At 40.0% G+C, this 21,300-nt stretch overlaps 1 protein-coding gene across 1 annotated transcript in view; it reads right to left on the bottom strand.

Moving 5' to 3' along the window:
* Positions 1–3,587: 3,587 nt before the first annotated feature.
* LOC122554591 (protein FAM78B) overlaps positions 3,588–21,300 on the bottom strand; it is a 75,585-nt gene continuing 57,872 nt past the window's right edge. Inside the window, exon 3 of the transcript XR_006313032.1 lies at positions 3,588–5,152. The gene's annotated coding sequence lies outside the window, so the exon portion shown is untranslated. The remainder of the gene's footprint in view (positions 5,153–21,300) is intronic.

Below are 21,300 nucleotides of genomic sequence, written 5' to 3' on the forward strand. Positions count from 1 at the left end.
CCCTTTAAACTGCTGAGTATGGACTCAGCTGTACGAGGTGATGAGAGGGTGTTAGTTGGAACAGTGAGTTCCACAGTTACATTGCTGGTGGTTAATCAGTGATACATGCTGACTGACACCAAAACTTGCATATTTTCTGTGGCTGTCCTATTGTGCACACACTGACAGCCTTGTCAAGATGTCAGATGGTAGGACCAGCACTAGAATGTGAGCCATGGACAACATTTTAAAGACCAAATGGCAGATGTAACTCCAAAACACATCTAAATTTGGCAGTCGTTCTTTTAAAATTCACTTTTGATGATGCTCGATGTACCTTTCAAAACAAATGATCTTCGTTGACTTTTCTTGCTTCTATACAATTCATTGGGACCACTTTTATATGAGCTGAAAAATGTATTGCTGTAAGAGCGCAGCAGGTCAGGCAGCATCCAAGGAACAGGAGAATCGACGTTTCAGGCATAAGCCCTTCTTCAGGAATGAGGAGGGTGTGCCATGCAGGCTACGATAAAAGGTAGGGAGGAGGGACTTGGGGGAGGGACGTTGGGAATGCGATAGGTGGAAGGAGGTTAAGGTGAGGGTGATAGGCCGGAGAGGGGGTGGGGGACGGAGAGGTCGGGAAGAAGGTTTCAGGTCAAGAAGGCAGTGCTGAGTCCGAGGGTTGGGACTGAGATAAGTTGGGGGGAGGGGAAATGAGGAAGCTGGAGAAATCTGCATTCATCCCTTGTGGTTGAAGGGTTCCTAGGTGGAAGATGAGGCGCTCTTCCTCCAGGTGGCGTGTTGCCATGGTCTGGCGATGGAGGAGGCCAAGGACCTGCACGTCCGTCACAAATTCACTTGCACCTCCACACACATCATTTACTGCATTCACTGCACCCAATGTGGCCTCCTCTACATTGGGGAGACAGGCCGCCTACTTGTGGAACATTTCAGAGAACACCTCTGGGACACCCGCACCAACCAACCCAACTGCCCCGTGGCTGAACACTTTAACTCCCCCTCCCACTCCGCCAAGGAAATTCAAATGATTCCTGCTTTGTGAATATAATGGCCACCAGTGTCATTTTGCAACAAGTCACAACAACATTTCTGAACAAACAGCTCATTGAGTGTTTCACAGTTGTCCACAAAACATCACACAAGTGACAAAGCTCAGCAAAATGCCTCAACTGGACTTGATCTGTGCATAGTCAAGTGTACGCTTGATGTTGTTATGGAAGCAGACAAGCACTGACAACCTGACTACTAAATCACAACTTTTGAGCAACCGAGGCAGTAGCTGAGCAACAAGCTGGGACCAAGATCAACACATTGTCACCCGAACTCCTTTCTTTTGACTTTAACCATGAGGCATTCTGCAGCCTTTTAGCTCACAGTGAAGGACAGTGGAAGCAGGGTTGGATCCTGGAGTACCCATCCTTTCCTTGAAAAATTAGAAACAGGGTTGGCGAAGGTCTCTCCTGGAAGGTGGCCAGCTCACTATTCGTAGCAGTCAACGTCTAGGTGCCCACAACTGGGGATGCCTAATGCCTGACTTCATAACCTGATGGCCAAATGCATCAGAAACTGGGCAGTGCACCTGCCACATGTGCTCCTTTAAATGGCCATAGCGGCTTAACCAGGATCCTTACAGGGACGGTTGGAGGCCTGCTTCAAAATGTGCATGTGGATCCAGAAGCAACAGGACTACTTTAAGATAAGGTGAGAGGGGAAAGATATAAAAGGGACCTAAAGGGCAACCTTTTCACACAGAGGGTGGTGCGTGTATGGAATGAGCTGCCAGGGGAAGTGGTGGTACAATTGCAACATTTAACAGGCATTTGGATGGGTATATGAATAGGAAGGATTTAGAGGGATATGGGCCAAATGCTGGCAAATGGGACCCCATTAATTTAGGATATCTGGTCGAGTTGGACCGAACAGTCTGTTTCCGTGCTGTACATCTCCATGGCTCTAGACTCAAGTTCCAGTTTGGGTCAAAGTCTTCAGTTTCCAGCAATAAGGAGATTTTGTAACCAATAAATCAATTAAACAAAGCAAAAACCAAACTCAACATAAAGGTGAAACAAACCGGACTTTTTCATTCATTTCATGTTATCGTTGACAGTTTTGTGAATGCATGACTCATGCTATGTGGATATTCCTTTCTGTGATGCTGCAGTAGTGAGCACAATTACCTTGATTCCTCTCTTTAAAGGAGCTGGGTGAACAAATAGTTCACTACATCACTGGAGTATTGCAGCCCAATTTTTCAAAGGACCCTCCATGTTAGAAAAGAATGAAAGCACAACAAAATTGATCCAGTGAGCTAAAGGTTGAGTTGGAGAGGCTGTTATCTGCAAGAGAAATGAGCACAGTCCCTACATGCTGTGTTTTTCAAATGTTATTTTATATGTGTGTAAGGGCTTTTCATTTCTTTGAAACATATTATAAACAGGTCAAATGGTTTCATTTTCGGATGAAATGGAAACGTACACGGCCATCAGGTGGGAAAATTCTGTTTGTAAAGGAAAATGGTCAGTGCTCATGCTAGTTATCTCTGTACTCCAGGGAATTGCTCAACAATGTTTTTACTCAAGGAAATACACAGCTTGTTATAATGTGATTGATGTTTCACTGTGAACAGTGGACTAAATTGAAGTATGCAAAACATGAGTGACTAAATAACAAGCTATTCCAGTTTACCAATCATATAAGGAGTGGTGGAATATTGTGCTGCATTCTCTTCATAAAATATTTTGGTCATCTGCATTCTTTTAAAATTTAAATAAGCACTCTTTTTTTACCCATACAGTACAAAGGCACCCAAAACATCATATTAAAACATACCTAGGTAGAGTTTTTGTGCTGATAATAATGTGTGGCATTCTTTGAAGCTGAAACTTTTGCTGTTGGTTGGATTGAAAAAAGTAGACCTGAGCACAGTGAAAGAAAATTATCAACATGAAGGTGTGGCTCCCTATCTTTGTCTCCTGTCATCCAGCATGGAAACAGAGCCTTTGGTAACCGGTCTATGCTGACCATAACCCCAAACTAAACCAGTCCCACCTTCATGCACTTGACCCATGTCCCACCAAACATTTCTTATTCATGGTATTTATCCAAATATCTCTTAAGTGTTGTAATGGTACCTGCATCCACCACTTTCTCTGGAAGTTCATTCCACACAAAAACTACTGTGTGAAAAAGATCCCCATCATGTCTTTTTAAAATCTTTCTCTTGTCATGTTAAAAATATGCCCCTCGTCTTGAGATCCCCCACCCTAGGGAAAAGACACCTGCCATTATCTATATCCATCATGATTTTATTGTCTTCTATAAGGTCACCTCTCAACCTTGTATGCTCCAATAAAAAATTCCTATCCAGCCTCTCTTCAAAACTCAAACTTTCCATCCCTAGTAAACTTTTTCTGGACCCTCTCCAGCTTAATAATATCATTCCTATAACAGCGCAACCAGAACTGCACACACAGTACTCCAGAAGAGGCCTCACCAACATCCTGTACAATCTCAACATAATGTCTCAACTCCTATACTCAAAGGTTTGAGCAATGAAGGCAACTATGCTAAATATCTTCTTAACCACCCTTCTACATGTGACACAAACTTCAAAGAATTATGTATCTGAACCCCCTAGGCTCTCTGTTCTGTAACACTATCCAGGGCCCTACTTTTAATTGCATAAGTCCTGCCCTTGATTGTTTTACCAAAATGCAATACCTCACATTGACCCAAATTAAAGTCCATCTGTCACTCCTCCGCCCATTGACCAAATTGACCAAGATCTCTTTAATGTCCACTATACCACCAATTTTGGAGACATCCACAAACCTACTGAAGTAACTGCACAGCAGCTGGTACCCCGTCACCAAGTCACCCTTTACTTACATGGGCACAGTACATTGGCTGTGACTAACCAGCTCAGAGTCAGTCCCTGACGTCAAGGGACTTTCTGAATCCCCTGTTTATATCACTCAGCCAGGGATCCTTGCTTGGTCCGGGTTAACCACTCCAAACAAGGATCTCATAGTGAATAATATCCATCTGGTTCCAATAACTACACTTACTAACCATGCCTTCTGTATTCTCAGCTAATTTGTTCATATAAATGACAAACTAAAGTGGACCCAGCACCGGTCCCTGTGGAACACCGTTGGTCATAGATGTCCAGTCTGAAAAACAACCCTCCACTGTTCTTTCTCTAAACAATGAAGCAAACTAATGCCCTTTCCTGTCACGCTGTCCTGTCCTAAAGCTAATTGTTCTTGGTCTCGTACAGTTCCACAAACGCTGGCATTCTTCTGGGACTTTGCCCAAGAACCATTCTTCACATCTTTAGTGCAGTTTGACGTGTGGCTATTCAATTGAGTTAGAGCTTCCCAGGCAAGCCTTGTCTTGTCTTTACTTAACACTCAAAATTTAAATGTTAAAAAGTGAAAGCTTTGTCTTGTTTTATTGCTGCTTGGCCCAGTGTCCTTGAATCTAACACTCCAGCTGAGATCAGCTAATCCAGCATAGGCTCAAGTCTGAAACCTTTCTGGCTTGTATCATATCACACGATACGTTTTCCCTGTGCGCCAGCAGTAGGAATGCTGCTGGGTTAAATATAGAAAATAGTATCAGCAAGTGCTTTATTGTGTAGTGTGTGGCTGTATGTATGATTAACATGTAAAAATGGGATCATGTGCAACAAGAAGATTGAATGTTTAGATGAAGTACCACAGAGCAACTCTTCGAGCATTCCTATGTATCAGCCGTTGAACTACTCTCTGTAGAGAATTGGAGAGGAAAAATAAATCTTGTAATTCTAAACCATCCAATTCTCCCTCCTCTCATCCATCCCTCTCATGATGAAATTCATCATTGCATACTGTGGTCTCAGAATATGCAATGTTTGATTTATTGCAGCACTTAAAGCCATTTTGTCTTGTTTGTTGAATCCAATGAGAAACATTTCCTTGTAGTTATGCGTTCAACTGTCAGCTTTAACTTGGTGATGGCATCTCTGTCAGGTCATCCCTTCAAGCCTCACTCCTGTCAATTGAGCAGGTAAGGGTGGCTGAGACTTCAGTCTGCTCAGTGACTCCCTCTTTCAAAAATGATGTGGATAAAGGCTCTTTTTGTCCCCTCAGTTGAATGAAACAATTCCAGCCTGTTATTTGAAAAAGAGAAGCAGAGTTCTATTAGATCAATATTTGTTCCTTAATCAACATTAGAGAACAGATTTAGCTGATCGTGTTTCTCATTGTTATCACTAGGTCTTTTGCAGCGCAAGAAATGGTTGCTGCAGTTCCCTAATTATAATGGTGATTACAATTTAGATAAATGTACCTAACTGATTACAAAGCACTTTACAGCAGCCAAAGCAATTGGGAAAAGCATTATATAAATGAAAGTTCTTAAGTTTATTTTAAGCAAAGCTTTGAAACAAAACATCACCAATCTTGAGCTGCATTCACACTACAACTGTAACATTGCAAAATCACTGCATTTGTAATGTAATTGCAGATCTGGGTTTTATACACGCTTTGATAATTCAATTCCTGACATTCATTAATAATAAATACAGTTCTTTTCCTTCTGCTCAGAAAACCGATTTACAGTTGTACATGTCTTCTAAACTCTGGGATCACACCAGGGTATTGGATTACCAGTCCATTCAGCTTGTTCTGTTTGACCGAGTTATCTGAAAAACATCTGAAAGAGATAAGATTCCACACCTCAATACACAACGTGCAGTGTGACATAAAGATGCAGAATGAGTTTTAGATGTTAGGAGTCAGTAGGCCAGAGGACTGGTTATCCTAATCAAATAAGGCAACAATAAATGAACTGGAGTATTCATTTTGATTGCACTATGAGTACTTAACAATTTGGAATTAGGCTTTGAAGCAGATCTTTTTGGGTGAAAGGATTTAAGGTTTTTCGTCACATTATACCCTAAGCAAATTTTCAAACAGTACAATAATTGCTTCAAAAGCTGGAATATTGTGTGCAGTTCTGGTAACCACACTATAGGAAGGATATGATTGCATACTGAAGGGGGTGCAAAGAAGATTTAATAGGACATTGCCTGGGATGGAGCACTTCAACTATGAAGAGTGGCAAGATAAGCTTGGGTAGACTTTGGAGTAGAGAAAACTGAGGGGTCCTGATAGGATTGTACAAGCAGTATGGCCAGGGTGAATAGAAAGCAACTGTTCCCCTTCATCAAAAGTCAATAACAAGAAGGTATAATTTTTAAATGAAAGGCAGGAGGTTTAGTGGGGATTTGAGGAAAACATTTTTCACCCAGAGGATGCTGAGGAACCTTGAATGCACTAGGAAGGTAGTTAAGGCGGAAAACCTCACAACCTTTAAAAAATACATCGATGAGGACGGAAGTGTTATAACATTCAAAGCTATGAGCCCAGCGGGAGTAGTGTAGGTGGCAGTGCAATTTTGGTCAGACAGACACAATGGGCCAAATGGCCTTTTCGGTACTATATGATTCAATGAACATTGACCTCCCCTTCACCTCATTCTTACACTTCCTCATTTTTCAGGGAACATATTTTTTGGCCAGTTCTTGTTTTAATCATACTTTCTTGATGTGGCCTTACATTGCAAATAACATAGGCATTTATCAATTGCAGAGTTGTGACTTGAGAAATGCAAATTATATTATGGCATATCTTTTGTTTTGCATGCTAAATATTGCTATTTCAATTCCAGCACTAGGAGGACTTATAGTCAGACAAGCAATGGAGAAGATGTACTTCTCCTTCTAGTACCTTGCGATTCATGCACTGTTATTTCTAGCTATAAAGTCAAAATAAAACTGAGTCAATCACAAACAGATTTTAAAGGAAATACAGAATAATACAACACAGCAGAAGGTTATTTAATTCATCGTGCGCTTTCCAAAGCTTCTTTCAGTTAGTCCTTCTACTTTCTCAACAGTCCCATGATATTTTCTCCTTCAAATATTTATCCAATTTATTGAATCTATTCCCATCCCTTTCAGGTCGTATTAAAAGTAATTCTCTTTATTTCACCTCTGATTCTTTTCTTAATGATCTTAAACTGACACACAAAAAGAAATTGCTAGTAAAACTCTGCAGGTCTGATCGCATCTGTGGAGAGGGAAACACATTTAATGTTTTGGGTACATGACCCTTCTACAGAACATGTTTGAAATGAAAAGGTTTCTTGTTAGAAAGTCAAATGAGAAAGATAAAGTGGAACTGGGGGACAGGACAGCTCTGAGATAGCATGAGGCGACACTAATGGAGAGAGAGTGTGCAGAATGTCTTCAATGTGGGCATACCTGGAAGAGATATGGCAGTGAGTTAAACACAAAACAAAAACCAAACAACTGCAGGTGCTGGAAATCAGAAACACAAATAGAAATTGCTGAAATAAAACTCAGCAAGTGTGGAAGCATCTGTGGAGAGAATTCAAAGTTAATGTTTTGAGTCTAGTGACCTTTCTTCAGAGTCTTGCTCTTGTTACAAATCTGTCTGAGGGTGCAAATAGTATCTCCCTTTTCACTCCATCAAACCCCCTCCCAGTTTTAATACATATGTGAAATATCCTTTAATATTCTCTCCCAGAGAAAAAAAGCATTGCAATCACATAGCGACTTTCAGGAATTAAGGACATACCAAAGCACTCATGTGGTTACTCTTATAGTGTAGGAGACGTAGCAGCCAATTTGCACTGATCAGAAACAGTAACACAAAAATGATCAAATAAGCTGTTCTTGTCATATCAATTGAGGAATAATTATTGGTCAGGTCATGGGAAAGAAATCCTTCCTATTTAAGTGAACAAAGATATGGGAATGTCATATATTTACCTGAGTGGGCAGATGAGACCATAGTTTACTGTCCCATCCAAAAGATAGCACAGCATTTCCTCGATTCTGCACTGGAAGATCAGGATATAATTTTTGTTTACATCTCCTAGAGCAGGACCTGAACCTACAACCTTCTGATTCAAATGTGAAAGTGCGAAAACTGAACCAAAAAGGGTGTTGGTAGTGTTGCTGGTCAATGCACATAACTGAAGTTATAAAGTCACGTAAAACTCATTTTTTATGATTCTATATTTCATTCTAATTGAGTTTTATTCCTGCTAGCAAGTGATCTTCAGAATATCATTGGTGCACAGTTTCTCACAATGGAAGAGCACATAACCTTTACACCTCTGTTACCAAGTGAAAGGAAATTGACCTGAAATATTAACTCTGGGTTGAATTTAATACTAATTCCAGGAGCAGGAACCATGGAGGTACGATGCGTAAATTTTGTGGGAGCTGAAATTTTGAAATTATGACGACAGATTGCGAGCTACAACAAGGATGTTTCTGTCTAAAAATTATGGCTCACCTATTTATGGGGGAGAAAAGGTGATTTTTGTTTTCTGTCAAATGGTTGTAAGTCTTTCTGAAAAAGCGGTGGAAGTACAGACTTTGAATATTTTTCAGGGGGAGGTAAATGCAGGCAGTTCCATTCTGGAGTCAGTTCATCAGTCGATTTATATGCAAGTCAGAAACAATGGAGGACAATGTAAAGCCGCTATTTGTAATTATAGTGGCTGTTTGTTTGTTGGGTCTTCGAATTACACCTCTCTAATCAGGGATCCCATGTAGATTCTTTTTGAGCAAGGGAGTGAAAGATGATCTGGAAAAGGGGGTTTTGAGGTCAGAATTTATAAAACTGTAACCTTATTGAATAGTGGAATAGGCTTGAAAAGCTGAATGACCTGCTCCTGACTTATAAGATGAATCTACAGCATAGTAGTAATAGTTTGGGCCTCACATTTGTGGAGGGTCCTTGCCTGTGCTCCTGTTGTATGCCCATGAAAAATTCATTAGCTCTAAGTCCTACTTTCAAGGCTAAGTCCATGTTGCACAGGAACCTCATGTGGGCACCAGTCAGCTTAATGCAATTATGTTTGAGATGAGCTGAGTTCTTTGCTCCTGGTTGCATTATCTTCGCCGAAGACCTCAAATTCAACTATACTTCCACATCTCAGTAGGGCAGAACGAGATATTATGCCTCAAGGGTTACCTCTTGTTCCTCCATCATTTATAAGGTTCAAGTTAACAGTTCAATGAATTATTCACCATTCTGTTGGATGGGTGCAGAAGCAACAAGGGCTACTTGCATTTCTTTGATATTTTTAAAATAGCTAAGATACATCTTGGAAGCATAAACGGACAAAAATGAGCACCTCAACTTTAATGGGGTTGCTATTTCTCAGTGAATGTTTATTAGTACTTTTATTATAGTACCTAAGTTCTGTAGATATTGTTTCCAGAGAGCTGACTATGTTGTCAGTTATTCCTGTGTCCTTGTTGACCTTGGTTTGAATGAAATCAAGAAAGACAGTCGATAAAAGACATAGTGAAGTCGGGTGCATCAATAAAGAATTGTTATACATTTTGGCTTCTAAATAATTATTCCGGTTGAAGCTTAAAGAAATATTATAAACCGTCATCCTGAAATATGTATTTTAATTATTCTCTCAGATTCCAATATCAAACATATACTGTATAAACTAATCTGATAAAACCATATAATATTGTTTTAAGTCATAAGTGATCATTTAGAGATTGTAAAAGAAGTGATAAAGATTAGTTTTCATTTTATTTGTTGCAATGATAGAAATAGAAAATGCTGCAGAGACTCAGCATCTGTGGGGATAGAAACAGAGTTAATGTTTCAAGTCCAATGTGGCTCTAACCTGACAATGCTGATGTAAACAATATCAGTCCTCAATCATGACATAAGCTTTTAATCATATACTTGAAATTCTCATATTTTCAAGATTTAAATTTCTCAACTGTATGCAAATAAGTTAACTTTGAATACAAAATTAATTTGTGCACACTTATTTATCCAGAGGTAAGTATTAAATGGAAAGACATGAACATGGAAAGAGTTGTTTGCAGTCAATCTTAGATTGTAGTTTGTACCGTATGCAATGAACAATGAATAAAGTTAATCATTAAGGGTCTTTCTTATATTTTTTGAACAAACTTTAAACATTACTTCTAGATTTGTCATTGTATATCTTATAATCTTGATGCCGCAAATAGGATAAAAAGTGTACTTTTCCAACTTGTTTACACCTACTAAATGATAATTTATGCTGAATCATTGCAATATTGTATTATCAGATTAGTTTACAAGATTATTTTAATCCTGAGTTGTGACTGAATGGTCAGAATCCATGTTTGAACAAGATCGATAATAAGGAAATATATTTATTCACACAAAAAAGGGCAAACATATTGGATGCGTAAGAATTAGTTTACAAATGTTCATTAATGGTGAAATGTATGTACTAAATGCTACGAGATCCCTAAATCTTACAAAAAGCCAGTTATATGCCTCATCAGTCCATGTTACAGTATGTTAAAGCTTGAAATGTGGCTGGACAGAACTTCCTTTTGTGTGATTGTAACATAAATCTGCATTCAAGCAACATTGTGATACTTCACACTGCCCATTACTTCCATATATTTTGTCAGTGAACCAAAATTTCAGAAGCTTACACCACATATTTTCTCTCTTAGGGTCTAATGTATAAATCATAATAAGAGAGACTGACACAAACCACTCAGTGCTCACATCTCCATTTACAGGCTTTAGGACTGTGGGATCTATTTCTTCTTTAAGCCTGAGTCTTTATACCAGCTGCCATCACTTTATCTACATATCCTAATGAAGCACATATGTCTTAATGCAATGAGTTCAGAGCTTGGAGCCATATTGTCCCTTCATTAGACAAGATGAATAGTGCTAGTACTAATATTGTGATGATAAATGAGGCTAACTGTACTTAATCTGAAGTATGCTAAGTGGATCAGGATTTTCTCGGTAATAGAACTAAAGCTATCACAGTTGGTGTTATCAGTGGTAATGGAGGTGCAGATATAGTTCTAGATGAATTCTTATCGGCAGCCATGTTGGATGCATCTGAGACTAGATTCTGATAAGCACAGAAAGGCAGTTTTGTGCACAAATGTGCTTTGAATTGAAGTGTTTAGCAACTCTATCTCTGCATGCAGGTTTCTAATGAAATGTATCTGGTTAGTACTTGTGTCACAAGAGAAAAAAACGCACTAACAATGGAATTTGACCTTTTAACAGAAATAAACATCCTACTTTCTCTTATATTGAGTTTGCTTCTCCTACATTTATTAATATACTTTTGTTAATGTTTCCTTTTAATAGTAAATCAAGGTAGATGTACACATATTTAACAAATAATTATATCATGTGTATCATTACCAGAGACTGTAATATATGGATATATTGAGTGGCATTCTCTTTTGCATTTAATCATTCTATTCTGGTTCACTAAATCCTTCAACATGACCGTCAGATAATGTACACATTAGCTCTGAATTGTCCTTTCTCCAATATTATAAAACCATCAGCTGACATTCCATTCTTTCATGAATGTTGTTATTGTGGCAGGGCCAGCATTTGTGGCCCATCTATAATTGCCTCCTGAAGTGAGGACAGTTAAGGATCAACCACATTACTGTGGGTCCAGAGTCCCATGTAAACCAGAGCAGATAAGGATGGCAGATTTTCTGTGAAGGGCATTAGAGAACCAGATAGGATTTCACATCATCAATGGTGGTCATCATTTCTGAAACTAGTTTTTATGTTCTAGATTTGTTCATCAAATTCAAATTCCATCAGCTGCCATTGTAGGGATTTGGCCAACTTCAGGTATACTAGCCCAGTGATAATTCTACTGTGGCTCCTTTTGTTCAGAGTTATAGACTCATAGAGGTTCACAGCCCAGAAGAACACTCTTCAGTCCATGAAAATCTGTGCTAGTCAAAAACCTAACTATTCTAATCCTACTTTCCAACACTTGGTCCATATCCTTGTACACCTTGGCATCGAAATTCTTAAATGTAATGGGGATATCTTCCTCTATCACACGTAGTATTCAGTTAGAAAACACCACCTCCATATACAAATTAATGGTCTTTCATGGGCCCTGCTCTTTCCTTCGTTATCATTTTACCATTAATGTACCTGTAAAATAATTTAGGATTTTCCTTTACTTTGCATGCCATTATTCTTTCGTACCTCCTTTTTGTTCTAATTTCCTTTCTAAGTGCCTCTTGCACATTCTGTACTCCTCTCCGGCTTCTGCTATTTTAAGTCCTGGACATCTTTCTTCAGCCTCTCTTTTTCTCTTTAACCAGTCCCGAATATCCTTCAACATTCTGGGTTCACTGGATCTGTTGGTCCCACCCTTTATCTTTATTGGAACATGTTGGTCTTGTACTCTCCCTATTTCTTCCTTGATTGCATCTCACTACTCTGACACTGGTTTTTCTGAAGGTATCAGCTGCGAGTCCACTCTGATCTTATCAAAATCAACCTTGACTCCAATCAAAACTTTTGATTTCAGGCCCATCCTTTATCATAACCATCTTGAATCTAACAGAGATATGATCATTGGCTGCAAAATGACTTTGATGCTTTGATAAAAGGTGTGGATAAAATAGACGTGTAGTGGCTGCTTCCTCTTGTGGGGCATTAGCTTTAATGAACCTCTCCTGGATGCATTTTAAGAATTCTGCTCCCTATAAATCTTTCACACTATGACCACCCTGGTTAATGGTCCTGTGGTCTTAATGTTGGGAAAGTTGAAATCCCTCACTATCATTACCCTATTATTTCTCCACTTCTCTGAAATTTGCCAACATACCTGATCTTGTATTTATCTCCAATTGTTAGGGGGCCTTTGGTACACTGTTTCAAGGCATAGACATCCAAACAGGCAAGCACTGTATCTTTTGGGCAGTTACATAGCATCACCACATGTGACACTCTGGTAATCACTCGCTTGTCAGTGCAATGGAGACAGTGCAGAGAGCCCTGCCAGATAGCTGTCTGTATGTCATGTACATGTCATCAATAAATACAGAATCCAGACTATGAGCAAAATCTGACTGAAATTGGCCAAGTAACAGTTTTGGTAAGTTCCATGGAAGGATTTTTCTCCAGGAGGCCCAGCAGGTTTTGTCATATTATCATCCCAAATTCAGTTCATTAAGTGTGTGTCATGCCTTTATCCTCCATTTTGACATAGAGAGATGAATATGCTATTGCTGGGACATGCTGGGATTGCGAGCACCAGTGCCATTTAAAAGACAGCAGTGAACACAGTCAAGCACTGGCAGTACAAAGCTGCCAGAGGAAGTGGTGGTGGCTGACACAATTACAACATTTAAAGGGCATCCAGATGGGTACATGAATAGGAAGGGTTTAGAGGGACATGGGCCAAGTGCTAGCAAATGGGACTTGATTAATTTAGGACATCTGGTCAGCATGGATGAGTTGGACCATGTCCATGCTGTACATCTCTATGACTATGATTCTTTGATAAAAGGTGTGTTTAAAATAGATGTGGAGTGGATGCTTCCTCTTGTGCGGCATTTTTGGACAAGAGGTTGTAGTCTTGAGATAAAGGGTAGCAAATTTAAAACAGAATTGAGTAGAAACTACTTCTCCCAAACGATCATGAACCTATGGAATTTGCTACTCCAAAGTGCAGTAAATGCTGGGACAGTGAGTAAATTTAAGGAGAAGTTAGGCAGACTTTTAGTTGGTAATGAGTTGAGGGGATATGGAGAGAAGGCAGGAAAATCGGGGTGAAGAGCATTTCAGCCGTGATCACATGGCAGTGCAGTCTTGATGGGACAAATGGCCTTCTTATGAACTTATGGTGACATATCACCACTACTTTCAGAAGGCAATGGAAGGAAAGGCATTGCCGGACATCTGAGAGTGGGGCAGGCAGTGTCTGACTCAATAATAAAGGCAATAACAAGAAAATTAAAACCAATCTTTTGGTGGGCAGTTTTGAATATCCCTTTGAAGGCCGTTGGTTTGGTCAGAACCTGAAGAAACTGACTATAGCATTCACATTGTAATCAAGCTTTGCAAAATGGTATAAAACAGATACTGGACCCTGCTTTGCTTACACAATAAGTCCCACACTGAAATAGCTCCACAGAGGCCAGTATCTCATCACCAAGTCACCATTTATTTACATGTGGCATTCCCTCAGAGCCAGCTGTCAGAGTGAATGGATACCCTGAAACTCCACTTTACATTTGTCAGCCAGGGCTCCCTGTTTGCAGCTGTTAATCTGGTTCAAATAGGGAACTCATATTTTGTGAGGTCCACCCGACTGAGTTAATTACAATCACTGCACACACCTTTATCAGGCATGTTCCTTAAGTTCTTACAGAGCAGCACTGAGCAATCTGGTGCAGGAAGAGTTTGTACAAGCCATGTTACTTTGCTTTTACACTCATGTTTCCAGCATAATTCAATTTCCAAGCCGGTAACCTCATGTGTCCCCAACAATATTGCTTAATTAGGTCTAGTCAGTGTTGATGCCATGTTTGTGATTGTTTGTGAATTATATGGCCTGTAATTTCTTTAGAGCTGCTCTCACCTCACTGCTTTAACTTTGCCAGAGGAGGGGGGAAGCTCTGAGAATGTGCATGAATGTAGTTTCTGTAGAATCCCATAGAGATTAAGACAATGGAGAGGAACACTGAAGAGAAACTGTGGACCATAATGTTGCAGCAGAAAAATGTTTGCTCACCAGCCCTTGGATTGGTTTTGCTTTCCACAAATTATCTTGTTTTGTAGTATTCTGCTTCTCGTTCTCCAGGCTTCTAGAAGCACATTCAGATGGAATGGTCAAATGAAATTCATCCAAGATCAGTTCCAAGCATCAGAAAGCAAAAACCCAAGCTACTCATCCACTTTGAAACAAAAACGTGATTGAGAAATGTTTTTGAACTGCCTCAGTCGAGAGTGCAGGATGCTACCAGATAAGCAGAATGGGATAAAAGATTAAATAAATTAAAATGCCATAATGAACCGGCACCGATAAATATTGAAAGGGGGTAAAGTCAAGGAGTTGAGCAGTCTTGAGACCCTGAAACAAATAAGTTACAATCAGAGATGGTGTGATTGTAAACTAAGGTTAATTGGTTTCAGCCCAATAAGAATTCTGATCTGTATGCAAATGAAGGGATAATGTTTCAACACATTGCATCAACAGCTCTTTCTAAAATCAATCCTTGTCAGCTGCGTGAGCAGATCAAGAGGGATATTATGAAAAAGCACATGCGTCAAAACGAAAGGAAAGGTTTAAATATTCACTTCTGTGTTGTTCTACCCTATTTTTGTATTTCATCCCAATGTCATGTAACTTCAATCAACCTCAAAGCAATTTACTATATTGGTTTTGAAGAATATTTTATGTCAGCAAATGCCTGGTGCCTTCTGAAATTGAATCTGAAATTAATTTCCAGACCTTTTAGAAGCCAGGGGACCTGAGAGCAAGGTTTGGAAAATATGTTGTGCCTATGTAATGAGATGTTGCATTGAGTTTAAAAATCCCAATATTACTGGAATGGAAAGAAAAGATGATAATGCACACTCACTGACCCTGAAATCTTTGTCATTCTTGTTGCTCATCCTGTCTTTATATAATCCTCCAGTTAAACAGAGCTTAAGTTATCCAATATATAATTTTCTAAATATACTTGTTTTTGAAGGCAATTTCATTGTACCAGATGCTAATGTGAGAGGCATCAATTTGAATTTTTGGGCACTTCTCAGTTGAATGAACAGAGCTGTTATTTTATTAATAGGTCATGAAGCAACTCTTCAAATGCTACAACAATGTCAAGATTAATTGCAGGGGAGGGAGCAAATACAATTTTTCCGACCCAGCATCTTTGAAGGTAATATGCTTTGCTATTATATCGTGCCAGTCATTCACAGTACATTGTGTGTTCTTCAGCATCGAATGAATTAGTTTGTGATGTTGGAGGAAGGGGTAATTAGTACATCTATTCATTGCCAAGTGCACACTAAGCTATTTCTGTAACCCTCTACACAAGGGTATAATAAAGAACTAGTTAGAACGCCATTTTATTTTCTCACAGGTTGATCTTAACCGGATCATCAGAGTTTACATCGTTGCCATGTTGGAAACCAAGTGACAAAAGCAAGACAACTATGTTACAGCATCTATATGGCCGGAATATTGTAGCAAATTTTGGGCACCATAATGTTTCAACACATTGCATCAACAGCCCTTTCTAAATAGCAGGAAGGCTATTAAGGCAATAGACAGGGTGCAGCGGAGGTTTAGATTAGATTAGATTACTTACAGTGTGGAAACAGGCCCTTCAGCCCAACAAGTCCACACTGACCCGCCGAAGCGCAACCCACCCAGACCCATTCCACTACATTTACCCCTTCACCTAACACTATGGGCAATTTAGCATGGCCAATTCACCTAACCTGCACATTTTTGGATTGTGGGAGGAAACCGGAGCACCTGGAGGAATCCTACGCAGACACGGGGAGAACGTGCAAACTCCACACAGAGAGTTGCCTGAGATGGGAATTGAACCCGGGTCTCTGGCGCTGTGAGGCAGCAGTGCTAACCACTGTGCCACCGTGCCGCCCAAACGGTACCAGTACGGTACCAAAAATGAAAGACTTTAGTTAAGCGGAGAGATGGGAAACAGGGTTGTTACCAAGTTGCAACTGAAAGGGGAAATTTGATAGAGATGTTCAAAATCATTAAGGGTTTTGATAGAGTATATAACAAGTAACTGTGCCCAATAGCACAAGAATCAATAACCAAAGCAAACAAATGTCATGTGATCAGTGAGAACATTAGGGACAACATGAAGCTTAAGCAAACTATACAATGAACTGTTATAATCGGGAATGCACTGTAAGGGCGGCAGCATTTGTAAGTACAGGAAATGTCTGTATGTCAGGTCTTTAAAATTACTCATCAGTATGATATCACGTTATTAAGTCAAAGAGTCATGGAGATGTACAGCATGGAAACAGATTCTTCGGTCTAACTAGTCCATGCCAACCAGAAATTCTATATTAATCTCGTCCCATTTGTCAGCATTTGGCCCATGCCCCTTTAAACCCTTCCTATTCATATACCCATCCAGATTTCTTTTAAATGTTGTCAGTGTATCTGCTTCCACCACTTCCTCTGGCAGCTCATTCCATACATGCACAACTTCCTGTGTGAAAAAAATTGCCTCTCAGGTCCCTTTTAGATATTTCACCTCTCACCTTAAACCTATACCCACTAGTTTTGGATTCCCCTAACCTGGGAAAAAGACATTGAATATTCATCCTACCCATGCCCCTCATGATTTTATAAACCTCTATACGGTCGCTCCTCAGCCTCTGATATCCCAAGGAAAACAGCCCTAGCCTATTCAGCCTCTCCCTATAGCTCAAACCCTTCAACTTTGGCAATATTCTTGTAAATCTTTTTTAAACCCTTTCAAGTTTAACAACTTTTCTCCTATAGCAGGGAGACTGGAATTGAACACAGTGTTCCAGAAGTGGCCTAACCATTGTCCTGTACAGCTGAAACATGACATCCCAACTCTTATATTCAATGCACTGACCATCAAAGGAAAGCATATCACATGCCTTCCTCACTATCTTGTCTACCTGTGATGCCACCTTCCATGACTTTTGACCCTGCACCCCAGGTTCGGTAACGCTCCCCAGGACCTTATCATTAAGAGTATAAGTCCTGCCCTGATTTACTCATCCAAAATGCAGCACCTCACATTTATCTAAATTAAACTCTATCTGCCACTCCTTGGCCCATCGGCCCATCTAGTCAAAGTCACCTTGTACTCTAAAGTAACCTTTTCCACTGTCCACAACACCACCAATTTTGGTGTCATCTGCAAACTTACTAACTATTCCTCCTATATTCACATCTAAATCATTTATGTAAATGACAAAACGTAGTGGACCCAATACTGGTCCTTGTGGCATACTGCTGGTCACAGGCCTCTAGTATGAACAACAACCCACCACCACCACTCTCTGTCTCAAGCCAATTTTGTATTCAAATGCCTAGCTCTCCCTGGATTCTATATGATCTAACCTTGTTAACCAGTCTACCATGCAGAACCTTGTTGAAGTCCATATAGAAAACATCCACTGCTTTGCCCTCATCAATCCTCATTGTTACTTTTTTTAATGAACTTTTTTATCAAGTGAATGAGACACAATAAAGGGCCCCTTAAAGATCAACAAGGCCATGTATGTGTGGAACTGCAGGAGGGGGGTGAGATACTAAATGAGTATTTTGCGTCAGTAATTACTGTAGACAATGATATGGAAGCTAGAAAACTTGCAGAAATAAACAGTGATAGTTTGAAAAGTGTTCACATTACAGGGGAGGAGGCGATGGACATCTTAAAACACATAAAGGTGGATAAATCCCTAGGACCTGATCAGATCTATCCCAGAACTTTGTGGGAAGTGAGGGAAGTGATTTCTCTGATATTTGTATCATCTATAGCCACAGGTGAGGTGCAGGAAGACTGGAAAGTGGCTAATGTGGTGCCATTATTTTAAAAAGGTGGTAAGGAAATGCTAGAAAACTACAGACCGGTGAGCCTGACAGAGCAGTGGTGGGCAAATTGCTGGAGGGGATTCTGAGGGACAGAATCTCCATGTATTTGGTAAGGCAAGGACTGATTAGGGATAGTAAACATGACTTTGTGCATGAGAACTGGATAATTCTGGCAATGGAAAAGGTTCCAGGCTGTGGCAGATGTACAGGGAGTGGGAGTGAGCATATTGCTCCTTCAGGAAGCCAGCCTAGGCCCTCAGGGCTAAATGGCCTTCTTCCAATTATCATTCTGCAAATTTTTGTTGTACATCATTTCTGCTCCAATCCTGCTCCACTCCTGGGTCCTTCCATTGGGAAGTTCCAGCACTAGCCTCAATCATGCCCATAATCATGTTTGGATCATAGAATGTGCACAGGATCCCAAAACCCTTGCCCAAACTTTGCTACTTCCCTGTGGATTCAGGGGAACATCATTAAATTGGATCTGGCACTTCCTTACCAATAGAAGACAGTGAATAGTGTGTGATGGGAATCATCCTCCCCTGGAGAAATCTTCTCCAGAGTACCCGAGACAACTGTGTTAGGACCTTTACTCCTCCTGACTTACATAACTGACCTTCACAACAAGTTAAAAATACAATGCAATTATTTTCAGATATCTGTGTGGTTTATGCAGCAGGGAAAATTCAAGATCATGTCAATCATGATCTACTGGAATTACTAAAATATGAAGTTCAATGGGCAATCCCATTCAATGCAAGAACAATGCTATGTCAAGTGCGTTACCAACAGAAAACATGCACCAACAGATAGTTTCAAATTCTGTAATCAAATTCTCCAACAGGTTAAATACAAACATACCTGGAGGTTTGCCTTAAGAACAACCTTCAATCGGAATTCCACATTCAGCACATAACATTCAAAGCAAACAAGATTCCTGGATTTCTGAGAAGGAATCTACAGTATTGCGACAGAAAATATCACATTATAATTTACCAAGCATTTGTTTATCCAATCTCAGAATATTCAAGTTCTGTATGTGGGATCCTTATCTGGTGAGAGATTTAAATAAGATTGATCCGATTTTATGGGTCTGCAGACTGGAAGAAGCAAAAATGGCCCTTAGTAGAGTTATATGCTCTTCTTGTCAGATGTGGGAGTTCAGGGAGAGTTTACGTGATACTGAGGATTATTTCTGCAATAAATGCCGTTGGTTGCAAATCCTATCAGATCAAATGGAATGGTTGGAGCGACAGAGGTAATGAGGAATATATAAGAGCAAGGGGGTGTGATGGATGGCAGCTATAGGAAGGTAGAAAAGTCACAGATACAGTCACATATATGGGTTAACTCTACGAAAGGTAAGAGAGGTAGGCAGGTAGTGCAAGAGTCTTCTCTGGCTATCCCCATTTCAAACAAGTATCTGTTTTGGAAAATGTAGGGGGTGATGGATTCTCAGGGGAATATAGCACGAACAGCCAAGTTTGTGGTATTAATACTGGGTCTAATGCAATGGGTGGTACGTCGGGTTCCAAGAGATTGATTGTGTTAGACGTTTCTGTGGCCAGCAGCGAAAAATCAGTATGGTGTGTTGCTTCCCTGATGCAAGGATCAAGGGTGACCCAGAGAGGTTGTAGAATGTTCTCAAGGGGGGAAGGGCCCAGCAGGAGGCCATTGTACACATTGGAACCAAAGACATAGGAAGCGAAAAGGTTGAGATTCTGAGGGGAGAATACAGAGAGTTAGGCAGGAATTTAAAATGGAGGTCCTCAAGAGGAGAAATATCTGGATTACTCCTGCTGCTACAAACTAGTGAGGGTAGGAATAGGAGGATAGAGCAGATGAATGCATGGCTGAGGAGCTGGTGTATAGGAGAAGGACTCACATTTTTGGATCATTGGAATCTCTTCTCGGGTAGAGGTTACCTGTACAAGAAGGACAGATTGCATCTAAATTGGAAGGGTGACTAATATACTGACAGGAAGATTTACTAGAGCTGCTCGGCAGGATTTAAACTAGTAAGATGGGGAGCTGGGACCCAGGGAAATAGTGAGGAAAGGGATCAATCTGAGACTTTTGACAGTTGAGAAAAGAAGTGAGTCAAACAGTCAGGGCAGGCAGGGATAAAGCAGGGAACAAGGTAGGACTGATAAATTAAACTGCATTTATTTCAATGTAACGGGTCTAATAGGGAAGGCAGATGAACTCAGGGCATAGTTAGGAACATGGGACTGGGATATCATAGCAATTACAGAAACATGGTTCAGGGATGGACAGGACTGGCAGCTAAATATTCAAATGCTACAGGAAGGATAGAAAGGGAGGCAAGAGAGGAGGGGGAGTGGCGTCATTGATAAGGGATTGCATTATAGCTGTACTGAGGGAGGATATTCCCGGAAATATATTCAGGGACGTTAATTGGATGGAATTGAGAAATAAGAAAGGGATAATCACCTTATTGGGATTGTATTATAGATTCCCTAATAGTCAGAGGAAAATTGAATAACAGAAGATCTCAATTATCTGTAAGAATAATAGTGTTTATGGTAGAGGATTTTAACTTTCCAAACATAGACTGGGACTGCCATAATGTTAAATGTTTAGACGGAGAGGAGTTTGTTAAGTGTGTACAAGAAACTTTTCTGATTCAGTATGTGGATGTATCTACGAGAGAAGGTGCAAAACTTGATCTACTCTTGGGAAATAAGGCAGGATAGGTGACTGAGGTGTCAGTGGGGGAGCATTTTGGGTCCAGCGACCATAATTCTATTTGTTTTAAAATAGTGATGGAAAAGGATTGACCAGATCTAAAAGTTGAAGTTC

Source organism: Chiloscyllium plagiosum, chromosome 11 (assembly GCF_004010195.1).
Source record: "Chiloscyllium plagiosum isolate BGI_BamShark_2017 chromosome 11, ASM401019v2, whole genome shotgun sequence".
In the NCBI taxonomy this organism is placed as follows: Eukaryota; Metazoa; Chordata; class Chondrichthyes; order Orectolobiformes; family Hemiscylliidae; genus Chiloscyllium; species Chiloscyllium plagiosum.